Below are 26,012 nucleotides of genomic sequence, written 5' to 3' on the forward strand. Positions count from 1 at the left end.
CCAGCTTTATTTGGAGAGTATCCCAATACTGGCTAGTTTTTTCTTCTTTTTCATTGTTACATAAAACAAAAATGTGTCTTATACAGTCAATGGTATTTTATTTTATTCTATTTATTTTATTTTATTTTTAGAAAGAACATGCAAGTTGGGGAGAGAAGCAGGGGGGAGAGAAAGAGAGAGAGAGAGAGAGAGAGAGAGAGAGAGAGAATCTTAAGCAGGCTCCATGCTCACTGTGGAGCCCAACATGGGGCTCAATCCCATGACCTTGGTATCAAGACCTGAGCCAAAATCAAGAGTCAGATGCTCAACTGACTGAGCCACCCAGGTATTCCATAGTCAATGGTATTTTAGACCCAATAAAAAATAGTGTTTATTGAAGTCTGGTGTTCGTTTCAAGCCGTGTGGTAACCAGTCTTCACGATGCCCTTCCCTGTCCCCTGTGATTCTTGCCTCCTGATAGTCACACCCTTGCGAGTCCCCTTCCATATTGAAGATGGCTGGCCTGTGCCACCAATAGGACATTATGGAAATGACATAGTGTGACTTCCAGTGTTGGATCACAGAAGACCTTGCTGCTTCTGTCTTGTTCTCATTTTGGAAGAAGCCAGCTGCCATGTTGTGAGTACACTCAAGCAGCTGCATGGAGAGGTCCATGCAAGAAGTTAGGACCTTCTGCCAATAACCAGGTCTGACTTGTCAGGCATGTGAGTGGCAAACTTGAAAGCAGATCCTCCAGCCCCAGTCAAGCCTTCAGATGACTGCTGTCCCCGCCACCATCTTGACTTCAACCTTGTGTGAGACCCTGAGTCAGAGCCACCCAGCCACATCACATCCAGAATTATGATTCACAGAAACTGTGAGATTGTAAATGCGTATTGTTTTAAGTCACCACATTTTGGTGTGATTTACTATATAGCAATGACAACTAATACAAAAACTAGAAAAATATGTGTTGAAACAAAAAGTGTTACTTGTCTTTTCAAAAGCAGTTTTTAGTTTCTTGTTTTCTAATGATCCTTTTCTGCATTAATAAAGGAATCTATTATTTTCAGAAAAATTGAGATCTAAAAGAAATTATGAATATTTGCTTTGTCTACTGTAAAGGCAAAGACTTACAAGTGATGTCATACTTCATGCATGTTTCAAATTTTATAGTTTTATTGAGAGGTTGTTCTAATAATGATATAAATAGGAATAAAACATAGATTACTTTTTTTTTCAGTGGGAGAAGTATTGGTTGGATTCTTTTTAATCCAGAAGTAATACACTGCTTGCAAAGATGTCCTTAATTATTCTAAAATGCTTAATTTAGGGACACCAGATAAAGAGCTATGTTAGGTTATTCAAAAGTATCACACTTGATCTTAGCCAAAAGGCCAAGAAGTGATAGGTTATTCAAAAGTCTTAAAGAGAGCTTACCAATCCCTGGTTGCTAGTCATAGCTATGTATTTGGGTGTACTGTACCTCTGCCTTTGGGTTTTTTGAAACTTGCATTTTAATGAATATTTAATGAACATCTGCTTTGGAGAGATTCTTGTTTTTTTGTAGCCTTTGGAAAAAGCCAGCGTGTGCTGTCTTGTACCCTATACATTTTACTAAATCAGATTAATATTATTTTCCTCTTTGGGATTCAAATTGAGTGTTTTAACCTGCATTTTGGTTTTAATCTACATTATTACTGTCAATTATCATACAAATCCAATAGTTCCTAAACTTTGTTGCCCATTAGAATTACCTGGGGAGTTTATTTTGTTTTTTAAAATATACTGGACCCCATGCCTGATTTCCTAAATTAGGATCTCCAAAAGTGAGACTTGGCAACCTAGTTTTTCCGTTAGCAAACTCTCTGGTTGGTTCTTTCAGACTCATTCCAACATACAGTGCATTAGAACCCACTGGGTTCACTCCCTGCCCATCTACCTCTGTCTTCTACCTCAGCCTCCAAATCTGCAGGGAAAATAAGATGCAGATGAGTATTTGCTAGAAGAAATCTTGGAGATCACCTGGTCCGCACTTTCTCATTTTTCAGGTTTCCTCATTTTCCTCAAGCCTGTACTTTGTAGAGAAATGCAGTGACTTGCTTTCTTGGGAGTTTTAGTGATTCTATTAGTATTATGACAACATAGTTGGAATTTTAAAAGTTAGTAAAAACAAATACAGCAACACTGATTGCTACATATCTCCATCCTAGGAGAGGGGTGCCATTTATCTTTTGGACAGTAAAGATGTCTGAAGACTTCTCATCTTGCAAGTGATTCCATGACGGTTTTCCTGAAGAGACTTTTCTAGTGATGAATATAAGTAGGAATGAACATATATACTTAATTTTTAGATTGGGTAAAAAATAGGTTAGAATATTTTTAAGCCAGAAGACACTATGATACTTGACTGTGTGTAAGATGCTTAGAAAAAAACACAAACTTTTTCTGCATTACAAGTAGCAGGATTTCTGGGTTAGAGTCTCAAAGCCTGAGAGAGAGGAGGCAATTGGGAGGAACTTGAAGGAGAAGTCCACAGGATCCCTGTGAATGTCAGCAGGGAGGAGCCCTAAATGGAAGGAATACCCATGAGAAAGTCTCTATGGCAGAGGTGACTGGGGAAATCCCCAGTGTGGTGTCTAATGCTCAATTTTATGTCATGCGAACTGTGCTATAATTCTTCCTCCATTGTCCCAAACTTCACCAAACTGTGTTCTACACACAAATCTTATGTTGATGGTGCTTTGGAGAATGAAAGAAGAAGGAGAGCATAGGGTGAAGTGAAGTGATGTTGCCTGAGGATGGAGGATTCAGTGGAAAAAGTAAGGGGGGAGAGAGAGAGAGAGAGAGAGAGAGAGAGAGAGAGAGAGAGAGAGAGAGAGAGAGAAAGAACACCAAGAGGAATGTAACTCCTCTGAGACTACCGAGAGACATAAGACACTGGGCTTCATAATTAGTGTAGAATGGGCTTGAGCTATTTTTCTTGGATGTTAAAGGAAAAGGAGACCCTTGCCCACAGCAGACTTGGGAACTGATAGCTCAAGCAGATACTTAGATTGCATCATAAGTTTTCTATCAAATAGGAGAGTTTATATCATACCACACGTATTCCTGCCACATAGAAACCCTTGGCCTGATGGACATTTCTCCCAGAGTCTGAGGCTGCCCTCATATATATCCAGCTGTTCATTAGACAATGTTTCAGTGCTCCCCAGAGAATAAAGCCACAAGTACTCCATCACAAGGAAGACAGGTTTACAATAGCCAGGGCCAAATGCTTGATTTAACCCCCAGGAAAGGGCTAGAGTTGTCAAGGGAGAACTGAGAGACCCCCCCTACCTCAAGCTTTTCCCAGCTTTTGTATTCTGTGATTCTTAGGAAGAGAGGGGCCAAGCCTTGGTTTTGTGCAGTGTTGAATAAAATGGCCTGGCTTGGTGTCAGCTGGCGAGGAAGGAACAGAGGACTTCCAAGGAATTGGCTCAATTTGCATGTATAATGTGTTCATATATGCTGTCTGCATATAGATTGTATAATATCCATGACATACAGGGAATGGCTTTGAATTCCTGGGAAAGAAAGAAAATCAGAAATAGACATTTCTAGGGTAGCACAAATCATGATAGAGAATCTGGTCTCACACATGGGGTGATCTCAGCTGCCAGAGGACATTTTGAGAGCCAGGGAGGCACACATGAGGACAAAGGAAGTTATTCCCACAGTCAGGGCCCCAACCTGAAGCTCAGAGAGGGAGGGGGTTGCCTGGCAACAGTAGAGTCTTCTTGTCTTTCCAGTCACCCCTGTTGAGAGTGTGATAAGATGTCTCCTCTTTTTCTTTCTTCCCTGGATTTTCATTGTTCACTTGATTTCATCAGAAATTGTTGTGAATCCAATGTTATTTGTTTGAGACTTCATAGGAATGCTGGTGGGATCATTCCTCATGGGCTAACAGAGCCTGGAGGAGGTAAACCCCATGTCACTGAAGCTTTCTGTTGCACTTATCGGTTTGCCAATTCCTACTGTGGGTAAAATGTGATGACAAAAGCTCCCAGATAGGAGAAGGGAAGCGACATGGTCCTGAAAGCCTGTAGAAGCAGCAGATAATTGATCTACTAATTTATATAATTATTCTTACTGCAGGCCATCCTGATGTTTTAGAGAATCAGGCATTGGCATCCAGTCCGAGATTCACCCCTGTCTATTCACAGTCACTTTGCCCCTGTGTTCTTGCACTCCCAGCATCTAGAGGAGGTGAATTCTCACCCGCCACTGGTGCACTTTTGTTTTGAGATTTTGTAGGGGCCCATTCTGCCAAAAGACCTGTTGAGATCCCGCTGTAAGTCACCAAGAGGAACGCGCATATCTCCAGCTTGTCTGGAAAGTGTGACCCTGGTGCAAGTGAGGTCCCTCAGTTGAGGATCGGGATTGAGTCACTCTCCTGGGAGACTGAGTGTACAGTGTCATATGGCTTGTTGGGTCCTGCTTTCCTTTGTTTTAGAGAATGTGCGCATGACCTCTTGATCATGATGGATTAGAGACTGGAGTTAGTTTTCTATGACCTTTAATTAGTTTCAGCGAGTGGGCAAATTTTCAGATTGAAACTCCCTTCCTGGTCAGGGGCACTTTACCTGTATATCATCATGTTCACCTTTAAGAAAAAATAGCCTTGTCATAACCTTCGGTTAATAATATCACTACATACATAAAACAAACCCCTGCTGATGTATTTTGAGTGATGAGTTATGTTTTTTGATCTTCTGTATTGTACCTCATTTCTATTTTGATTTTCTGTTTTTGCTACCATGGAAATAATTTTTCTGGAAGTAACAAACAATGTAACCATTAGAAAAATGATGTAATCACCTATGGTATATAAAGATCCTAAGCATCACAGTAAAGTGCAGTCTTGCCACCATTCACTTTGTCTGTCTTCTTTCTTATAGATATTGCGCCAACACCAACCCCCTACTCAGGGACCCTTAGACTCTGGTGCGTGGGCTGGTCCCCCGCAAGATTTGGTGCAAGAGTAAAAGAAAACTCACTGGGTTAGAAAAGCTCTTGAAGGGACACCTGGGTGGCTCAATTGTTTAAGCATCCAACTTTTGACTTTGGCTCAGGGCTGGATCTCACAAACCATGAGTTGGGCTCTGCATTGATAGCATGGAGCCTACTTGGGATTCTCTCTCTTTCTCTCTGCCTCACCCTCTCTCTTTCTCTCTCTCTGTCCCTCTCAAAATGAATAAATAAACGTTAAAAAAGAAAGCTCTTGAGGACCAGATCATCACTCAAAAACCATCTCTATGTATCTTCACAGACACCCACATTGTTTTTCACATATTAAGCCCTCAAAAGATATTCTTTTTGTTGAGTAAAGAAAAGCACATATATGGGCACCTGGGTGGCTCAGTTCGTGGAGCATCTGACTCTTGATTTCAGCTCAGTCTGTGATCCCAGGGTCATGGGCTCCAGTCCTGCACTGGGCTCCATACTGAGCATGGATACTGCTTGAGATTCTTTCTCTCTCTCTCTCTCCCTCCCTCCCCTCTCTCTTACTTGTGCTCACACACTCTCTGTCTAAAATAAAATTAAATTAAAATTTTAAAAAAGAAGCACCTATATTTCTGTAACACTTTCCAATTACCCTGTGCCATTTTCCTTGGTAAAGTTGACCCCTAGAGGAAAGCTTTGGAATGTAATAATTGGCTTGGGATGGGCTATTTGGATTACATTGTAAAACAGTTGGGACTATGAAATGGAAGAGTTGAGATCCTAGCATGTGTACTCGTGCAGATCAAGGGGTCTGGATATCCACTCATCCATTCTATGCACCCATTCCTACCAGGTGGAATCCTGGAGTACTGAAGAGTCAGATGGGATCCAATACCCCTACTTGCTTCAAGTGTCATGGAAAAGGGAGTTCGTTGTGCTTTCCTAAGATTATTTTATGGGGAAGAGATGTTCTTCATTTCCTTGAAGCTTTCAGATTTGGGACAGGGGAGAAGGGCAAGGTTTCCTTGGGGAGAAGCAATGCTGCTGACTGTTGGGCACTTGCTGACTAGACGGAGGCAAATAAAGGAGAGGAGGACCTGGAGCAAGCATCTGGCTTGGAACTGAGTGAGCAAGTCTGTGGGATTGGATGGGAGAGACCCTACACCATTGGTTGGGCGCATTTGCATTAAGCCTTCTAGTTTGTATTCCTAGTAGTGTGACCCAGCAACTTTTAAAAATGTCTCTTTTTCTTGTTTTGAATTATAATTTTTTTCTCTTGCAAGGTCCAAACATTTGGAGGTCCAAACATAAATTTAAAGAAGTGAGAATTTATCCTCTACCTGTACCGCTGGTTTCTGAGTCTTACAAAGTTTGTCCGAAAGGAACCTAGAGTAGAAGCAAAGATGCCATTTACCCCCGCTCAGGGTGGACCAGCCTCATTCCAGGACCCACACATCCCAGAATGCCCAGGCAGGGTCAGAGGTTAGCTGGGGCCAATTGAAACAGATCCTCATCTTTGATCATTATGAGAATAGAGGATTTCTCTGGTTTGAAGTTGTTGTTTTTCTTTTAAGATGGTGGTGGTTGTCAATTTCGCATGTTTGGAAATGGCTTTTCTAAGATTTTTTTCTGGTCACTCTATGTCTTGAGCTACAAGAAAACTTATGTAATGGTGACTTATGTAAAGCATGCTTCTCTGGTATTTTCTCCAAAAGAATGACAGCACCAAGTCTAAATTTATGAAAGCAAAAGCTCACAAAGAATTAACTCATCTTTTTATAAAAAAAAAAAAAACTAAAAATTGATCCTTTAAAATTACCTCAGAACATTCGGGTGCTTTTCCAGAGAAAAAGAAAATAACTTTGAGGAAGGCCACCAGTTAGTCCTGGCAATCAACTATAAGAATGGTCATTATCATTTCTAAATGTTTCAGGAAGTTAACAAGCGCATGACCAACCAGGGAAGTGAGTCAACACACTTTAGAGGTGAGACTTTGGGAAGGTGGCTGAATCGCAAATAAAGACTAAAATCATAATATTATTATTCCTGTAATGTATTTTATTTTATTTTTTCCAGGTTCACTGAAAAATCATTGACAAATAAAACTGGACTGTATTTAAAGTGTGTAACATAATGATTCGATATATGTCTGCATCGTGAAAAGATCCTCCACCCAGTTGAATTAACACATCCATCACCTGACATATTCATTTACCTTTTTTAATTTAATTTTTTTTGGATAAGAACACTCATGTTCTACTTCCTTAGAAGATTTAAATTATATAATGCAGGGGCGCCTGGGTGGCTCAGTCGGTTGAGCGTCCAACTTCAACTCAGGTCATGATTTCATGGTTCGTGGGTTTGAGTCCCGCATTGGGGTCTGTGCTGACAGCTCAGAGCCTGGAGCCTGTCTTTGGATTCTGTGTCTCCCTCTCTCTCTGACCCTCCTCTGCTCATGCTCTCTCTCTCTCTCTCTCTCACTCTCTCAAAAATAAATAAAACATTAAAAAATAAATTATATAATGTAGCATTATTAATTATAGTCACCATGTTAAACATTTGATCTTCCACTTTTACTTACCTTATTTCTGGAAGTTTGTACCCTTTTACCAAGTTTTTCTTACTTCCCCCATTCTCTGGTCTCTTACAACCACTTTTCTATTCTCTAGGAGTTCCACATTTTTCACCTTTTTTAAAAAACCTGATTCCACATGTAAGTGATGCGTACAGTATTCATCTTTGTCTGTCTGGCTAATTTTACTTAGCATAATGTGTTCTAGGTTTATCCATATTGTAGCAACTGGCAGGATTTCCTTCTTTTTAAAGACTGAATAATATCAAATTGTATATATAAACCATATTTTCTTTATCCATTCATCTGTCGACACTTAAATTGTTTTGATACCTTGGCTTGGGAAAAACCCTGCGATGCACATGGTGGTACAGATTCCTCTTTGAGATAATGATTTACTTTCCTTCGGATCTTTACCCCAAAGTGGGATTGCTGAGTCATATGGTAGATCTATTTTTAATTTCTTGAGGAATTTCCATCCTGTTTTCTGCAGTGACTGTACCAGTTTACATTCCCACCAACAGTATGAAAGTACCCTCTTTTCTCCACCTCCCCACCAACATTTATTACTTAACTTTTGACAGTAAACATGCCCACAGGTATAAAGTGATATCTTATTGTGATTTTGATTTGCATTCCCTCAATGATTAGTGATATTTGCGTATCTTTTCATGTACCTGTTGGCCATTTGTTTATCCTCCTTGGGAAAATGTCTGTTAAGGTCCTTTGCCAATTTTTCAATTGGGCTATTTGGGTTTTTGCTATTGAGCTGTATGAGTTTGTTGTATATTTTGGATATTAACCTCTTATTAGATATATTGTTTACAAATATTTTCAAACATTTCATAGATTGACTTTCCATTTTGTTAATGATTTCTGTTGCTGTGCAGACATTTAAATTAGATATAGTCCCCCTTGCTTATTTTTGCTGTGTGTGTGTGTGTGTGTGTGTGTGTGTGTGTGTGTGGTGTCAGCTTCAAGAAACCATTGCCAAGACCAATGTCAGCTAGCTTACCCCTTGTTTTCTTCTAGTAATTTTATGGTTTTAAACTTTACATTCAACTTTTAATCCATTTTGAGATGACTCTTTATATGGTATGAGTCTATTTTCATTCTTTTGCATGTGGATATCTAATTTTCTCAACACTATTTATTGAAGAGACTATCTTTCCCTTATTGCATATTCTTGGTTCCTTTGTAAAAATTAACTGACCATATATGCATGGATTTGTTTCTGGACTCTGTTGCATTGATTTTTGTGTTTGTCTTTATGCCAATACCATACTTGTTTTAATTACTATAGCTTTCTGATATAGTTTGAAATCAGGAAGTGTGATGCCCCCAGTTCTATTCTTCTTTTTTCAATCTCCTTGACTATTTGGAGTCTTTTGAGGTTCCTTAAGAATTTCAGGTTTTTTTTCTATTTTGTGGAAAATGCCACTGGGATTTTGATAGGTATTGTATTGGATCTTTAGATCACTTTGGTTAGTATGGACAGTTTAACAGTATTAAAGCCTGAGTTCTTAGACTACATGGAATCCAAAAGTGCAAAATTGAGATCTAGGGCTGTTTCCCAAATTGTGACTGAAGCATCCAGGGGTGCCTCAAAACTCAGGGCACCACAAGATGTTTTAAAATGTTGAGGGAAACTAGTGATATCTGTCAGATACCAAGAGAATGACGAGGTCAAGGAGGTTCCCACTTTCAGTATTAGATTATGCTTTATTTCTGTGGAACAAAACATATTTTTGCAAGGCAAGTATTGTGTGAAAATTAGTGTGAAACAGGAAATGACAGTGGTGGCCTCTGCCCTGGATCCAAGGTTTCAGAAGTCGTGTGGTGCCCAATAGGCATACATATCCAGTGAGAAGCTTGTAGGGTTATTTATGAATAAAACAAATATATTATTTTTCTTTCCATGTGTGTATTATTTTTCCAAAAGACTACTAAAATATGAAGACTTAGATATTTATTAAGGTTTTTGTACCTAACAATAAATGAAACTTTTAGGTATTTCTTCAGCCAAGGGATGCTGTAAAAAGTTACCAAGACACTAAAGTTTTCACAAACCAAGAAAGTTTCAGAAACTTTGGACTAGGGTGGCCCTAAAGATGTAGCCATCCTGATGAGCAGCCCCTGAAACAGCAAGGGACCCTTCCTGTATGATATTTCCAACCCTGATCTCTTCTGATCCAGCTAAAGCAGAAAGATCTTCAGGTTTAAAATCGGAAGGGTTAGGTTTAATTTTTATTGTTCCTTTCTAGCTGGGTGACCTTGTGAAAATCACTCATCTTTTTAAAGTCCGTTGCCTCATGTGTGATTGAGGACATAATGTCGATTTTATAGGACTGTTCATGAAAATCAAATATGTGTAAAATTACATCATGAAGAGATGTTACTGTTCTTGTGGCTAATAATAGTACCAGCTTGAAAGCGTTCCAGTGTTTCCACTCACTTTTCTTGGCGTTGTGCCTGTTTTTTCTTGAAGAATTTTTCTTTTTGGTCACAGGTTAGAATATCTACATCCATCTGAGTCCTATCAGGGGAAGATGGCACCATCAGCAGGCGAACCGAGCCAAGGTGAAAGAAGGGGTTGTCTGTCAGGGTCTCTGTAGGGTTATGGGAACCCACAGGAAGGAAGAGAGCCTCCACAGGCCACGCCCCTATGAAGCCAGACGCGCCCCCCCCCAGGGAAAAACCTGCTATTTCTGCTATCCTGGGAAGCTCTTCTCACATTTGGCTCAATACTTTGCTCTCACATTCTTGAAACAAAATTTTAAAGTTTGTTTATTTATTTTGAAAGGGAAGGAGGGCCAGAGAGAGAGGAGAGAGAGAATCCCAAGCAAGACGAGGCTCAAATTCACAAACCATGAGATCATGACCTGAGCCGAAACTAAGAGTCAGACACTCAACCACCTGAGCAACCCACGTGGCCCACAATCTTGAAATTTTTAATAATTCTATTTAAAGTAAAAAATCATATTTGTTCAAGAATCCACCACTATGCTTTTTAGTACATTCACATGTTGATGTAACCATCATCACCAACCATCGACATCTTTCCAAACTGAAACTCCATGCCTTTTAAACACTAACTTCTCACTCGACCTTCCCTCTGCCCTTGGCAACCACTGTTCTGCTTCCTGTCTCTGAATTTGACTACTCTAAGTATCTCATGTGGGTGGAATCATGCGATTGTTTGTCCTTGTGTGTTTGGTGTGTTTCACTTAGCATAATGTCTTCAAGGCTCACCTAGGTTGAACCATGTCTCATAATGTCATTCCTTTATAAGACTAAAGTACATTGTACATATATACTACATGTGTTTAATCCATTAATTCATCCATGGATTTTTAATCATTGGACTCTACATGTGCATTCTGACTAGGCCCTATAATGACATAGCTAGTTGTATCTTCTCTGGGACCTGGGGGACAAGAAGAGGAAGTGGTATCATTAGAACCCCGTAAAAACGTCAGCCATGGGAGGAGCGATTGAACAGGGACTGTGGTCGGGGATTTCACTTCTGTCAAAGCTGCGGAGGAGGGGGCATAAATACCCCTTGGTGTTCTCCTCTTTCCTCTGAACTCTGCCAGCACCTCCCATTGATGAACCCCACCAGGGTGTGTAGATTTTCTAGATTCAGTCTTCCTGGCCCAGAACAGAGAAGTGAAAAGTAGGAAGTAGGTCTAGAGGGGTAAATGGAGACTGACTGCACATTCTGTATGTAAAGAATAACATACTCTGCCTTTCAGTGGAGCCTATGTGACACCTCATGAGTGGAATCTTCCCTCTGCTTCTCTTGCTGTAAGCATCCTCCCCCGCCATACAAGCTCTAGTTTTCCCATCAAGCTTACATAACTTCTCCTAAGTGCTTGTATAGCCTATCTGGTCTGATCCCAAATATTTTATTAATCATAAATGAAGCATTATTATTTTACTATAATAAATAACTGCTCGTATTTATTCATGTTTTCATATAAGTAGATTTATCCATTGACATACTTGAGGACCATCTGAGATGTTAAAATGAGAAACACAATGTCTGCTGGAGTAGCTTGTCTGTCACTGAGTGGTGCTGGCTTGTTGATGCCTCTCTGTATCGGTTCCTACCCAAATGGGTGCAGGCATAGTCATGTGACTTGTCTGGCCAATGGGACAATAGCAAATGTGATACCAAGAAGAGAATTAAAAAGTATGTGTACATTGGGTCCTGCCTTGTCTTGCTGCTGGAAACTTCTCCCACCATGTGAACAAGGCTGGGTCCATCTGGAGGATGGGTGTCCCAGTGATCCCAACCATCCCAACTGAGGCCCCAGAAATGCAAGAGAGGCCATTAGAGACAATCCAGCACAACTGAGACAGCCCAGACTAGAAAACCTGCCTCATCGAACTTCCGGACTAGTTTCCAGATCTGAAGAGGATGGAGATGTATATCACAGAGCACGGCGACCTCGCTATGAGAACAGGAGCCAGACACATGCAGGCAGCGCAGGGCCAGGGAGGCGGCTTTCAGGGGACAGGCAAGGACAGGCAGGGGTGGTTTGTGGGAGCTGGGACTTGAGGGTGTGGCCGCTGGCAAAGTAAACCAGTAGGTGGAGTGGCCGTGGGGGAGCCTGGGAGTGAAGTGGCACTGGGTGGGGCATGGACCACCGTGCTGCTGAGGGTGGAAGGTATGTATGTGTGTGGTCAGGTGTCTCCTGAAACCAGACTCCCAGCCTCTGGGCTTCCCACAACCTGCAAATACAGACAGGAACATGCAGACATTCACACAGGAAACTGTATTTGTCAGCGGATTGCTTTCTAAAATGTTTGCTTCTGCTTTTTATGGTTTTAGGACTTTACCATTTCTCACCCTTTTGTTGACTCACACTTTTGGTATGAGGGCAGATCTATTTGCTTTTTTTTTTTTTAATTATTTAATTATTTTGAGACAGAGAATCCCAAGCAGGCTCTGCACCTAGAGCGCAGAACCCGATGCAGGCTCAAACCCACAAACTATGAGATCACGACCTGAGCTGAAACCAAGAGTCCAATGCTCAACCAACTGAGCCACCCAGCAACCCAGGGCAGATCTATTTATAGACAACACCTTTGTGAACAAGTCTGGGGCGATATGCAAAAATGTCTTGGGGGCCAGCAATGACATACTTGTGTGATACAGACCACCCAGACTTCCTCCAGACCCCTGAGTCACGTCATTTGTACTGACACCCCCACTGTTTCCCTGGGCCCTGCCTGAGATTTAAAGGGGTTTGAAATTAGAGTTAACTTTATGTTGCCAGTTTATTAAGCCTCTCCCCCACCCCTCATGCTCTGTTTCTGTTGTTCTTCAGAAGCAATGGAAGACACAGCTGCAGGGGAATGTCCTCAGCTTCTCTTGATATCAGTGACAACAAAGAAGCCACAAAACACTCCCTGTGCTTCTTGGAGCAGAGCCCCGGGCCCAATGGCCAATGGGGACAGGATAAGAGTGACAGGACGGGGCCTTCAGCTGTCATACCTAGAATGTCGTGCACCACGCCTGGAGGGACAGACTTCACTCACACTAAATATCACTTTTGCTGGTCTTTCTCAACCCCTCCTGTCATAATTCAACACAATTCACACTTTATTGTTGTGTGAAAGGAAACGATATTTTTTCCTCACAGAGATTCTGAAGAGAATAATTTCTGAGAGTTCCCCAGACACTCTGTGAGAAGCCACCTTCTGACACGACTGTGCTTTTCTTTGTTAAATCCCAATGTTGCTTGTTTGTCTGTTAAATCCAATTTTTTGTGTGTACTGGGCAGCAGACAGAGAGTACTGTGATCTTGGAGGGAGGGGGAGGGGCTATAGAATGGCTGCCTTAGACCAAATTTTCATATCAATTGCAAACATCTGGGCCAGAAATTTCTAACAGATGATAGCAGAGCTCCAGCACCTTTAGAGCAAAGCTGCATCTCTTAGGGGCTCTGCTAGGTTGTTTGATGACTGCTAGAGAATTGAGCCTCGCGGAATGGAAGTGCTAACTGTCACAGAGTTCTGACTCTACCGTTCCCACCATACTTTCCCATCTCCCACAGTTCACGCTGAACATCTCTCTTCTCCCTCATAGAAATCTTTCACACTTTGTTGAGGGAATCAGTCTCCTCAGGAATATTATCCATAGGCAGCATGCAAGAACCACAATCTAGACTTTGGACTCCAAGTTTCTTAAAACTTTGGCACGTGTATCTGTTAACTGTTGCTATCTAACAAATTACCCAAAGACTTCGTGGCTCAGCACGACATCTATTATCTCACACAATTTCTGTGGGTCAGGAATCTAAGCGTGCTTGGCTGGGTGGTTCTGGCTCAGGGTCTTTTGAGAGGTTGCAGTCAGGATGTCGGCCGGGGCTGGCATAGGGCTGAAGATCCGACTGCCCGGTGGCTGCCTCCTGTTGGTGAGAGGCAGCAAGCTTGGAGATTCAAAGAAAGCCATTTAAGCTGACACATCCAGGGCCAGCGTAGGGCTCCGCATGGTAGATCTAAGCGAAGAGGAGAGTAGGCTGGTGAGTTAGCCCAAGGAGTGCACAGGGGACGTACAGTCCCCAGAGCACAGACCAGATGAATTCAGTTTAGACAGTTCTGAGGAGCAAAGCTGCTGCCTTCTTGGGTCCAGAGAGCTCTCATTTATGAGAACAAACACACGCCCGGGCAACAGGTTTGGCAATTTGACGGAGAGGATGTCAAGTAAGATGAAAGGCCTCCAACAGCTTCAGAGCTTGAGAGTGACCTACTTCTTTACCACTCACGGCTGATTATGGGACAGAGTGAGGATGAATGGTATGCCAGTCCTGCCAGAAAGAGGGTTTGGGGGAAACTACTTATGGGCAAAAGATATGGATTAAATGGCTGCTCTTCATTTTCTAGGAACTCCAACATCGTTTTCATGTACCAGACATATAGCCATGTGCTCTAGGGGTAACATTCCAGGCAAGAACCAGTATAAAATGTTAGAGTTATTCCCGTATGGAGTTCGAGGGTGATTCTCTTCCAACAACACCAGCTGGTTAAGTAAGAAACCAAGGTTCTAGGAGGTTAACTGATATCCCCAGGGTCTCTAGTTAGGAGAGGTAAGTCTGCTACGACACATCCTATCTTCTGACCTGTAGGCTGGTGCTCTTTGCGGTCTGCACTGGAGAGATTCAGGCAAGTTCTATATGACAACGAGCTGCCTTGTCCCAATATACCCCATGAACGTGCAGGGCTGTTACCCAGCCAGAAGCAACCTTCCATCGGCAGACCTGAAGGCAAGGGGATGGAAATGGATCATATAGGCTACTCGTGGATTTCCCCTGCATGTGCCCTGTGACACTCCAAGTCTTCCTCACATTGTGACACGCAATACAGCAGAGACCCGCTACCACTGAATAAGCCTTCTGAAGGAATGCATGATCTGTGCAAAAAGCCTTTGGCTCAGGGCACCTAGCAGCTTGGTGCAGCCATCCTGGATTCTTGAAACTAGGCTTCCCATGACCTCCAGGGGTCAGAGAGCCTGTGAACGTTCTTCTGTTCCCTGTGGTCATCTCAGCTCACCCGAAGGGACCCTGTTGCTGCCAGTATAATGCATATTTTTACTTCTCCAGGTCTAGGAAGCCTTCACATGGGCAAGGCCTGGACTCCAGGCTATTCGCTGATGAGGCCCAGTTGATGGCTTTCACCAGCATATTAGTGTCAGCTTTTCAAAATCTCAGGAAGACGTGTTATGTCAAATCAGCTTTGACAGTGACTCTTATGAATTAGGGACTTGCTTTTCTGAAGCCTGAGCTGGGAGAACAGAGACTACAGGGAAAGAACCAAGCACTTACACAATGAATCATTCACAAGCAGCCGTGGGTTTTCCATGTTGCTCATGTGTCAGTGCCCTGGATAGCTCCACAAGGAGGGCAAGAAGGAAGTACATGCAGCACCAGGCTCGATAGGCCCTTCGGGTGTATCTGCGGGGTGCTCATGGCCTGAGATATTGGTATTTGCCCTTAGATCCTGGCCATGATTCACTTCTCTCCTCCAGCTAACAGCCCTTACGAGACTGTTGTGTTGAGATCGTTGTTCAATGGATGGCCCTGATCTTCCACCTCCATCCCACCCCCCATCTTTATAAGAGAACTGTGTGAATCTATTGCCCCTTTGGGCCAACAATCTATCTCACTGGGGCTGCAGCTGCTGCACTGGGGGCTGCTCCAGGGCAATGGGAGACCCGTTGGTCTACACAGTGGCTCCAGTAGCTCTGGGGACAAAGATCAAAGCCAACCACAACAGATTTATTGCAAGCAAGACACTGAGTTTCGCTTTGACACAGGGAAAGTCAGCAGGAATCAAGCAGTTAGGAAGTGTCGCAGACTGCAATTACTAGGTGACAGTTCTGTCTGATTCAACAGGCAGGACTGTGCTAAATTTAGCATGTTGCTTTATTGGTGTTGGGCAATAATATCCCAAGGAGGCAAGATGCTAAGCACAGTCTCCAGCAGCAAGGGCTTGGTGTGGAGGGTGGAAAACTATAGAGGGTGTGAAGCTCATTTGGCCCAGGGAATGGGCAGAGCTCGGGGCTGTTAGGAAGCAGGTCTCCAAGCTGGGACTGAAGGCGGCAGATCAGCTGGAGCCCCATGGAGGCCAACTTTCCCCTTCGCCTCACCACCTGTGTGATCTATTTCAACAACATGGCACACTAGGAGCGGGGCTATTTCTGGAAGATTCCTATCACAATGGATTTTGGCTTAAAGAATTAAAAATAGATTTCTCTTCCCAAAATTAGACAAACCAGACCGTGTAAATAAATGTCAAAAAGTCCCAGAACAAGACACCCTACGGAAAGGGTCGGCAGCGACAGTCCAGGCTGGCAGCCTGTTTTTATAAATAAAGTTGTATTGGAATCCAACAGCATGCATTCATTTATGAATGATCTGTGGCTGTTTTGAGGTTACAAGGAGGAGCTGAAATGGCAAAGCCTAAAACATTTACTATCTGGTCTTTTAAAGGAGGTTTTTTGATCCCTGCCCTGTTAGACTATGGTCTCTGGGCCAGCTCTTTTTAATAGTTCTAAGGTTAAATGCAATGTGTGCATTTTCTGCTGGAATGGCTACAGAGACGGACCACCGCAACCACATCAAACATTGGCTCAGAGGCAGATCCAGCGGGCAGATATGCCTTCCCAGGGCAGCACACCTGTGTTTTACAAAAATCATCAACATTTTCAAATCAAGAGATTTCACTAAAAAAAGTCTGGTTTTTTTCCTACTCTTGAAAAGTTGGGCAGGCTGGCCACCCCAGGTCCACATGCCTACGTGGCAACCATGGGCAAGGGCCCAACAATGAGACCCTTCTTTAGATGGGGTGTATCCTGTTCTACGTGGCCACAGACCCCAGCATCCTTGACAGTAATATGGTACCAGAAACAATTTATCCTGATTTTTGTCTTATGCATTCACACCCCCGGGAGCTTGGTTATATATTACCTGCCAGTTAGTATGACTTTACAACCCTAGAACCAAAATCAAGATTCTTTGCTCTGGGCGTGAATTCTCTCAGGTTACTTTAAAATACAGGATGTGTCACCCTGATCGGAAGTTCTGTTTGACTATTATTTGCATTAGTAAATTGTCTGGAAAAAAATAGTAAAAAGTATAGTAAAAGTAACACTTCATAATAAAAAGATGGGAGACAATTGTTCTAAAAGAGCTAAGAAAACAAAATGCATTGTCTCATGTGATTCAAGTCATCTCTTTTTACCAACAATTAGTAACTAGGAAACTGTCAACTCCAGAAGGACAAGGGGTCAGTCAGTTTCTGACGTTTTTTTCTTCAACGAGGTAGGTCCATTTATCTGACTTGCTAGCATTTCCTCCCAGGGATTGCTTACTGGAACCAGTGTTGGGTCCTTGTATTGCTGACGTAGAATCACCTGGAGTCTTGTTAAAGATACACATCCCTAGGGCTTCTGGGTGACTCAATAGGTTAAGCATCTGACTCTTGATTTAAGCTCAGGTCATGATCCCACAGTCAGGAGATGGACCCTGCATCAGGCGCCGTGATGAGTGTGGAGCCTGCTTGGGATTCTCTCCCCGTCTCTCTCTGCTCCTCGCCTGCTCATCCTCTTTCTCTCTCTCAAAATAAATAACTAAACATTAAAAAAAGGTGCACATTCCTAGATCCTCACCAGATGAACAGAATCAGAATCTGTTGTGATCATCATTAATGCATGCAGGGACTTGTGTTTATGCTACCATTTTTGACAATTTTCTTTGCCTTCTAATCTCCAAGGATGAAGGCACATTTTATCCTTAACCAGAAAATCGAAGCCTTTCCCCATCATCATTAGGGTGTCCTTGTTTTGTATTCTGAAAAAGGAACAAATTATTGATTTTTAAAATGGCTTTAAAAATCATAATTATAACTCCCTTCCTTCCATCTGCTTGTTTATACAGTTTAGCACAGAAGGGGTTTAATTCCTTATTTAGAGCTTACTGGAAGTCTGAGGTCCAAAACTCCCAATTCTGTGGCTAACTGAAGAGATGTAAAAGTTACCTAGCCAGTTTCTGTCAAAAGGCGCCCGGGCAGAGTTTTAATTTTTCACATCACAGAAGCCAGCACCTGAAGAAATGGAATCAGAAGCATAGGTCTTCAGGAAGTGACATTGGCCCCAACTAGGCAAGGCATTGGTGGGAAAGACCAAGCCAGCTCCATGCTCCATGTTCGTGTATATGTCTAGCAGGGTCATTAGAATCTTCTTTTAATGAAAGTGACATGGAACAGTGGAAAATATAACTCTCCCTCTAATGGCATGGCAATTTCTATAAGAAATTTATGAATAAAGTTATAATTTTGGTTTCTTTTTTGGAAAGAATAGATCACTGGGGACTCACTCTGAGGGCATCATCCAGGCTACCTACCAGTTCAGAATCCACCAATCTACCTTTAGGCAGATAAAGGGAGTTCAGAGAAAGCCTCTCCCTGCATTTGGTTTTTTCAAGTGCCTACAGTTTAAAGTAATCCATATGCCTAAGTGACATATTTGGGGTTGCATATTTAGCTACCTTCTACTTATTTTCCTAAATCCTAACTTGGACTTTTCTTTCAATCTTTTTTAAAAACTTGAGTCCCTCCATTGTTTTTCCTTGTCATTTTCAGCCTGTCCCCTGTGATGTGGAAAACATTATTCCCAGGATTTCTTTCCTCTTCCTCCTCCTCCTTGTAAGACTATACTCAAGGGGGAACCGGGGCGCCTGGGTGGCTCAGTCGGTTAAGCGTCCGACTTTGGCTCAAGTCATGATCTCACCGCTGGTGAGTTTGAGCCCCATGTCGGGCTCTGTGCTGACAGCCCAGAGCCTGGAGCCTGCTTTGGATTCTGTGTCTCCCTTTCTCTCTGACCCTCCCCCACTCGCACTCTATCTCTCTCTCAAAAATGAATAAACATTTAAAAATATTTAAGAAACAGGGGAGGAACATAATGTTGACTGAGCACTGGCAATTGATCCTTTCTTCTGATAACTCCCTCCTTCCCCCTCCCCCCCAGCTGCTGCCCCTCCCATTTCCCATCCAAGAATTTGGCAGGATGCTCCCCCCCTTCATTTATCCTTCCTGTTTTGATATTCGCTGCCTCTTCCAAAATGAATTCTGGGACACAGATCCTTTCCTTAATGGACTCATGACTATAGAAACCTCCACCCCAGTAACCTGGGATATGGAGCCTTGAAATCATCCATCACTGCCTCCCCTGCTTTTCAGGTGTTAGCATCTAATAGCACAGCCGGCTGCATTATGAGTTTGTGATATGTGATGTTTTGTTCCCAAGACGGCGCTTTTCCACTATACATAATGTCAACAGCCGCCCTCCCCCATCTGTGAATTAATAAAAAAAAAAAAAGATGAGCCCAAATAAGGAGAAAAGCTTGATTTAGGACTTCACAAATGAAGGGAATAAGAGGAATTTGAAAATGACAAACCACTTTTTGAATTTACAAATACATTTTTAAAAATCCTTGCTGGATTAAAATTAAGCAAATCATTTCAAAAATTAAGGTCTTTTTTCTGGTTCCAACTTTGACACAGAATTTTAACACCCAGGCAGGGCTCACCCCTCCAGCTTGGAACTTTCTTATCTGAGTGTCAAATGGCACCAAGTGGTTCTAAGGGATGAATGTTCTAGTTGCCTGTGCAAACTTCTGACAAAGGAATCTTGTCCCAGGAGATGCCCCCTCCTGGCCCCGGATGCAAACGAACCCCTCCCCTGGAGTTGGAGCGAGTCATCTCTTTCGCTTGGTTTTTCCTTCTGTGGGGACGGCACCTCTGCCCAGACTTCTCAGCCAAACAACAAGCAAGGTCGATTATTGTGCTGCAAGTCAGAGAAAATCCATACCACGCAGGCTTAGATAATAAAGACAATTTATTGACTCATGTAACTGAAAGGTCCAGTTGGGGGTTTGGCCTGAGGTCTGGCTGGGTGCAGGGTCCACATGCTGTGACTTGGTCCTCATCTCTCTCTTGTCCTCTGCTCTGCTTCCGTGATGTTGGCCCCATTCGCAGGTGGCTCCAGTGGGAGGAAGGTTTCTTCCTTCCCCACGCCAGATTGACTGCTTGGCTCCAGTTTCTATCCTTGAGCCAATCACTGAGGCCAAGATCATGAGAAATAGTAACCGGCACAAGCCACCTAGACTTCCCTGCTCCCTGGGAACTGGTGGGGGTGACGGTGGGGTCTCAGCTCCACTCACCCACCTGGCTGGGGACAGTGAGGCGGTGACTTCTCAGACATCAAGATGACAGAAGGGCAAGGATAGATGCCGCACTTCCCTTCCCACATCGTGGACATCACTACCGCACTCACCACGGCTTCCTTTCTAGACTTGTTCTTGCCCCCACTTAGAAAGCGAACACCTCGACCCCAGGTGGTCTGTGTCTGCGCTCCCAGTGCCCAGCATGCATGTGTTCAGTACAGGTTTCTTGGGGTCCATTTTTTCAGATGCCTTTCCAGTGCTCACCTTCCGAATATGGCTCTTAGCTGTTCCCAAGGACTTTGGATTCCATGTCCAAGTGGAGTAGATGGAGGTCAGTGGCATTGAGCTGGAGTAAGTGTGGGCCTGGGTCTTTGGAATTTGTCTCCGCTGGCCATGTTGAAAGCATGGGAACTCCATCCATTCCCTGCTCAGGCACACTAGTGTGTTCCAGCATCATGGGAGCTAAGGGACCCCAAATTTGGGCTTTGATATGACATTTACCACGAAAGGACATGGGTAGGTATAAAAATAAAGCACCGACAGGCAGTCTGACTTCCTTCTCCCAGGGATAAAAATTGCCTTGACTGAGCTTCTAACAGAAAGAGACAGGTGAAAGACAGGAGTGGAAATTAGCTTCCCCCACCCCACTCTCGAGGTGCAATCTGGCATTTTGCTAGAGGCGCTATTTCACAAAGGTTTGTGGCAGTGGCTGTGAAAGAGGAATGAAATGTCAGGGTTTCCTCGGTGGGGGCCTGTGTTAGGTCAGTGCAGGGGGCATCCCTCCCCACACAGCATGCTGGAAATGTATTTTAAAGAATATTTTGTTGATGTAGCAAATTATAGTACAGGAACATAACGGAATATGGGATAGCTAATAAGATGCTGTGTGAAAATGTTGATTAATATGGATACTGTATTTGAAAAAAAAAAAAGCCCAGAACTCAAAATAGCATGAACACACTGATTATAGCTCCATAAAACATGTGTTCACTTTTAAATATTGAGAGAGGACTGGGAGTAAAGTAAATAGAGTTTATGAGGTTGGAAGCCTTCGTTTGTAATTAGTTTTAAAGGATTTTTGCACAATGGTCTTCTCTGGGTGAATGAGTAATGGATTTTCTAAAATTGAATTCTGCTCATCTTAGGCTGTTTGGATGTATGTAGTGGTTTTAGTGTGAAGTGTGGAGTGTGAGGGAAAGAAGGAAGGAAGGAAGGAAGGAAGGAAGGAAGGAAGGAAGGAAGGAAGGAAGGAAGGAAGGGAGGGAGGGAGGGAGGGAGGGAGGGAGGAAGGAAGGATGGACAAGGGGTAGGAGGGGCGGGAGAGAGGGAGAGAAAGAGAAAAAGGAAAAGACAGTTAAGGAAGCAAACAAAATAGTTTGGAAAACATTTTGCCAAATGCAAAGTACTAGGCAAATATTTGCTATTATTACACATAATAACTCATGCTCTACTACAAAATAGCACTGCTCTCAGAATGAGGTAAGGCCTCCTGCCTTTATCTGAGATGGTTTTAGGTTGCTATTCTTTTGAGCCTCTCTCATGGCTTTAAAATCCTCTCTTCCCTCAGAAAGACTTCCTTCTGCTGATCAACTCTTCGGGGACCTTTCTCCCTGAGCTCTGAGGCAGTGGCAAGATATTTGGGGAACTCTGTAGCCCAGATTTATGCACAGAGAAATGCGGGAGATCTGGTCAACCCAGGGGAAGAATTGGTCCCCTCACTGCCTCCCACAGATCCCCGTTTCCCCACCCATGTTCACAAGCCCTGCCTTTGAAACTTGGCCCAGGCTACTTCTCCCTTTCCTGGAAGACCTTCCTCTTTTTCTCCTGCTGTCATAGTTTCTGGAAGCCTCAAAAGAGCACCCAGTTGACTTTCTTTCTCTAAACTCTAGTAACTTGGTTTTCTTTACCATGTGTTTGAAACTTTACATATATTTATTTATATTTTTTATTTATTTATGTGCTTAGCCTGCTCCCCAATAACACTATTTGTCACTTGTCTGAGAAGATTGTTTTGAGGCTCAGGGACAATGTATATAAGTTTTTAGCACAGAATAGGTGCTTGGCAAGAGCTGGCTGTTACTATCCATGGTACTATCCATGGCATATTACTGATAATTATTATTACTGATGCCCCTTGAGATCGACGACCATGTCTGGTGTCCTCTTCACATCTAGCTAAGGGCAGGCACTCGGTGAATGAATGCGTGTTGATGGGAGAGTAGATTCTCCCCACTTTCAATTGGCTTCTTTTATCTCCTGAGCAATTTTGTTCAATAGCAGGGACTGTAAGAGCTCATTTCTGGGCAGTTTCAAAGCTATTTGCCCATTTAATTTTTTTTTAAAGAAATGGCTGGAGAAAAGCCAACTCTCTTCACCCTTACTGATGAAGGGCAAGTTGCTTTTGTTAAATATAACATCTCAAAATCTTCGAAATGGACATTAACACTGATGACAGACCTGATCTCAGCAGACACATGGGGGAATTACAGGCTCAGGAAGAGAATGATCATTTGGAGCTTTAAATCCCTGGCTGTCCCTGGCGTGTGATCCATTAATGTGGAGGGTAATGCTGCTAGTTCCCTGTGTTACAGGTGGGGACTTCACATTTCAGAGCACCTGCAGAATGAGAGGGAGGAGAAGGGAAGAAGAGAAAGAGGAAAGGACAGTGATGTGGTTTTCTTTTTTTTGAAGTGACATGTATGAGGCCCAGCCTAGATGATTTTTATGACATTATTTTTTTGAAAGAGCCATTTTTAGAAGCTGAAGTGGTTTCAAGCCTGATCAGCCCTATTGTCTCGGACATTGGCGGAGCGATAGAAGCTAGGAGAGTGTTTATGTCCCTGGAGAGCACTTAGGCTTCCTCTTAATGGCACTCTTCATGGTTTGGCTTGGAGCATTTGTGGGGGGAGGGTGGGGATGTGGCTATTGGAATTTTTGGGCCATGTCTCTTGTACACTCACCTTCAGACTTAGGCTATTTTTAAAAATAGGTATCTCTAGGGGCGCCTGAGTGGCTCAGTCAGTTAAGCATCCAACTTCAGTTCTGGTCATGATCTCATGGTCCATGAATATGAGCCCTGCGTCAGGCTCTGTGATGACAGCTCAGAGTCGAGACTGCTTCAGATTCTGTGTCTTCCTCTCTCTCTGGCCCTCCCCCACTCATGCTCTGTCTCTCTCTCTCTTGAAAATAAAAAATAAAATTTCACATCCATAGAGTGAATCTATAAAGAGTGCTGAAGGGAAGATAGCACAGGTTGGGTATGTTCCCATGTAGTTCAAGCCCAAGTTGAAGCTATGAAATAGATGGTATGTCTTCAGGGTCCCACTCCCTCTTGTCAGAGTGTCTTTCTAAGTGACACACAGGACATTTCCTGGGCACCAGACTGGCCTGGGCCTCAGCATGCCAGCTGTATGCAGTCTCCTTCCCAGGAAGCAGCTCACCCACTCTGTGTCCTTAGCTGCGCATCAAAAGAACCTCCCTCCCCAGACCCCATTCCTGCCAGTTGATCCCACCCTCCCAACTCCAGCCCCAGCCCCACCTGATCCATCCTACCCCTCTGAGACCACTGGGTTTGGGGAGAATGCCAGCCATGCGGGCCTGCAGCCCGGGCTAGCTGTCAGCCTGTGAGGGGCTTGGGGCTATAGCCTTACTCAAGAAGAGCAAAAAGATCAACCAGAGTCTCCCTCCTTCTGGAACGTGCACTGGAGAGCCAGGTAGAAGTGACCTGTTGGTGAGGGATCTTGCTGAAAGACCTGCAGACCCACATGGGGAGGGGCCGTGAATGAACCCCAGTGACCAGAGAGCCAAAGGCAGCGAGGCTGAGGGATAAGGGCCACAGGGTAGGCGGGGGCAGGACAGAGAGGACAGTGAGCATTGGCTCACCCTGATGTGGAGATCTGCATGCTGCGGCCACCGAAGACAGGATACCTGGCCACCAGAATGACAGTGAATCAGGCTCCTGCTAGTGTCTGTGTTGGGTCTGTTCTGCAGGGGGTTGGCTGACCAGGAGCCCAGTGGATGCTGGGCCAGCGTTTCTGAGATTCCCCCATTTTCCTTGTTCCCACACATGTGTGTCCTTCAGGGAAAGTCCTCATTCCTAGAACCCAGAGTGAGTCTGACTCCTTGAGTGGCAGCCTGGGGTCTTCTGTCTTTTCACTGATAATTCTCCAGTTTGCTATGAATGCTTTGGTTTTAGGAAAAGAAAATACAGGGACTTCATAGGAAGAAGAACACATGAAGGTCAGGCTGAGACTTGACAGAAGTTCCGTTTAGAACCAGGTCTCTCCAGGCTGACAACAGGGGATGAGAGCCAGGACACTGGGGGCTAAAAACAGGAAGACTGGAGGGGCCTGGGAGGAGGCACACAGAGAAGGGACTGTCCTAGTCAGCTCTGGAGCCCTAACAAAATACCACAGATTGGTAGACTGCCTCAGCAGACATTTATTTCTTAGTCCTGGAAGCTGGAGGCCTATGATCAGGTGCGCAGTTGGGTTTTGGTGACAGTCCCCTTCCTGGCTTTCAGGCCTCATGGGAGCAGAGGTAGGGGGTAGGGGATGGGGGCACTGTCTGGCGTCTCCTCTGTTAAGGACAGTAATCCTATTGGATTGGGGCCCTACCCTTATGACCTCATGTAACATTAATTACCTCCTCATAGGGCCATGTCCAAGTATAGCCACTCTTAGGGTCAGGGCTTCAATATATGAATTTGGAGAAGACATTTGGTCCATAAAAGGGACCAAAGAGAAAAGAAATGCCTTGATGTCCAGCCAGTGGTGGACTCTGAGTTGATTTATGATTGAACCTGATGTGTTTGTCTGTTAATTCATTTATCCATTCATTCAACAAGGATTATTGAACAACACCCCAGGCAATACCCCTCTTTAATATTATTTATGTAATATGTCTAATAATTAATGTTAGGGGCGCCTGGGTGGCTCAGTCGGTTAAGCCTTCGGCTTCGGCTCAGGTCAGATCTCACGTTCGTGGGTTCGAGCCCCGCATCAGGCTCTGTGCTGACAGCTAGCTCAGAGCCTGGAGCCTGCTTCCAGTTCTGTGTCTCCTTCTCTCTCTGCCCCTCCCCCTCTCATGCTCTGTCTCTCTCTGTATCAAAGATAAATAAAACATTAACAACATTTTTAAAATCATTAAAAAAACAATTAATGTTAATATGTTATTTAAATAATTAATATTATATAAGTAATAATATATTTATATATTTATGTATGTTATTTATAAGATATGTGGGATGATGTTAATGCCAAGAAGAAAAATATTGCGTTGGTGGGGCTAGGGAGAGTGTGTGTGTGTTTATTATTTTAGATGGTTGAGCAATGGTTATAAATAGAAACTCAGATTGTTTCATATGATAATCAGAGGAAGTTGCTCCTGACTTGCTTCTTCTCCTTTCTCGCTTTAAAAATCAGGGCATAGGACGGAGGAGATGCTAGTCTTTCAGACACCAAATCACGAAGGGATATTTAGCAAGAAGGGGAAGTGTTTATTTTCAAGATAAGGATCCGTCATCATTGGGCATTCAGAGGTACCCCCACTGCTCTGTCCTCAGAGGTAACCTGCTACGTTCTTTCCTTGTTGCCAAGCCCTACTGTTGTTGGCCAGCTGTCCCCAGACCTCCTGGGCTTCATTCAAAGCGCACACAGCAGCTGATGGAGGCTCCTGGCCCCAGGAGAGAAGCCTGGCTGGGCACAAACGTGGGGCCCCTCAAGGCCCTGGGCCTGGCTCGTGGC

The 26,012-nt window shown here is 43.6% G+C and overlaps 1 pseudogene; it reads right to left on the reverse strand.

Annotated features, from left to right (window-relative positions):
• Positions 1 to 1,237: 1,237 nt before the first annotated feature.
• LOC115297209 lies at positions 1,238 to 1,388 on the reverse strand (annotated as a pseudogene).
• Positions 1,389 to 26,012: the final 24,624 nt, after the last annotated feature.

The sequence above is a fragment of the Suricata suricatta genome, chromosome 7 (assembly GCF_006229205.1).
Source record: "Suricata suricatta isolate VVHF042 chromosome 7, meerkat_22Aug2017_6uvM2_HiC, whole genome shotgun sequence".
Lineage (NCBI taxonomy): Eukaryota > Metazoa > Chordata > Mammalia > Carnivora > Herpestidae > Suricata > Suricata suricatta.